We start from the raw sequence: 1,801 nt of genomic DNA on the forward strand, positions 1-1,801 counted from the left end.
AGACATTATTGCCTAAGCTATTATCACTTTCTTGGAAACAAACAAAAATTCCAAGAGCCAGAGATCCAATCAAGATGGCAGAATAGATGGTTCCCAGCATCAGTTTCTCCCACAAATCAACCAATTTACAATTATAAAAATGTAACATGAGCCAAGCTGGGGCTGCTGGAGCTCAGGGGAAGAAGAGGAGAGACGTACGGAGTTCATGAAGGTGGAAGAAACTACGATGAGAGAAAGAAAAAGCTGCTCTGAGCATTTCGGGCCGCGGCTGCTTTAAGGCTCGAGCTGCTGAGCACATGGAGCAGGAGCCGGCAGGAGCCGCAGCTGTGCCCTTCGGATGGAGTTACTTGGACGTGACAGGAGAGAAGAGAGCCTTGGCGGCCCCGAAGACAGCAAGACCACTAATAGGGTTCATGTGGACCCACACAGGAGCAAGGAGCCAGAACAACTGAAAAACGGAGCCATTCAGAGGCCGGTGATTCATTGCAAGGGACGGCACAGGGCCTGTCCCATGGGAAGTGTTTGGAGCATGGGTGGTGGGGAGACAGGCCCACTGGGAGAACACTGGGACACAGCAAGGACAGCTGATCTGCCCTCCAATCAGCACAGGACCACTCAGAGGAGACTGGTCAGGAATGCAGAATTGCATGGGGTGCAGTTTGACAAAAAAACTCAGGCCCAGATCAGAGATTCTACAGAACACAGATCCACCGGGTCTCTGGAGAGCCAGAAGTACCTATGAGATCAACCATTAAACCCTGAGCTGCACAAAAATCCTTCCCTAGGGAAACAGCAGCAAAGCAGCAATTTAGCTCAACCACACACTCAAGTACTGGTTCCCACAGGAAGTTCCCCCTGTTAGAAGCAAAGGACAAAAAATTAGTTCGGGCCCAGGCACACCACCAGCACCTTGGGGCCTGTCTGGGAACTGGAGGCTCGGATATGGGGACCCCACTCCCAATTCCAGACAAACTGTACCAGTGCATTGGGGCCAGCCTGGGGACCTGAAGCATGGGGAAGAGGACTGGACCCCCTCCAACAACCAGGTACACCATGCCAGCACCTTGGAGCCCACCGGGGGACCTGGGGTATGGACAAGGGGACTGGACCTCTCTCCCACAACCAGGCACACTGTACCAGCACCTTGGGCCCTGCCCAGGGACCCAGGGCACGGAGAAGGGGACTGGACCACCCTCCCACAACCAGGCACAACATGCCAGCACCTCAGAGCCCACCTGGGGACCCGGGGTATGGAGAAGGGGACTGGACCTTTCTCCTACAACCAGGCACACCAAGCCAGACCCTTGGGGCCCACCCACGGTCCCAGGGCATAGAGAAGGGGACTGGACCACCCTCCCACAACCAGGCACACCACACCAGCAACTTGGGGCCTGCCCAGGGACCCGAGGCAAGGAGAAGGGGAATGGACCTCTCTCCCACAACCAGGCACACTGCACCAGTGCCTCAGGACCCACCCAGGGACCCGGGACATGGGGAAGGGGACTGGACCCTTCCCACAACCAGGCACATGGTGCCTGTGCCTTGGGCTCTGCCCGTGGACCAGAGGCATGGAGAAGGGGACCAAACACACCCCACAACCAGGCATACCTCCAGTGCCAAGGAGCATGCCAAAAACAGCAACCCCATGTGGGTGGCCCACCACAGCCACCACAATAACCATGGCTGCTGCAAAAGTGGTTAGACACCACAGCCACCACGCAGATGGTCCACCAACCACTGGAGTGCATTCACACAAGGGGAGTCACCAGCAGAGACAAAGAAAAGAAGAGGATGTCTCTTT

The sequence above is a fragment of the Galeopterus variegatus genome, unplaced genomic scaffold, assembly GCF_000696425.1.
Source record: "Galeopterus variegatus unplaced genomic scaffold, G_variegatus-3.0.2 Scaffold471, whole genome shotgun sequence".
Classification (NCBI taxonomy): Eukaryota; Metazoa; Chordata; class Mammalia; order Dermoptera; family Cynocephalidae; genus Galeopterus; species Galeopterus variegatus.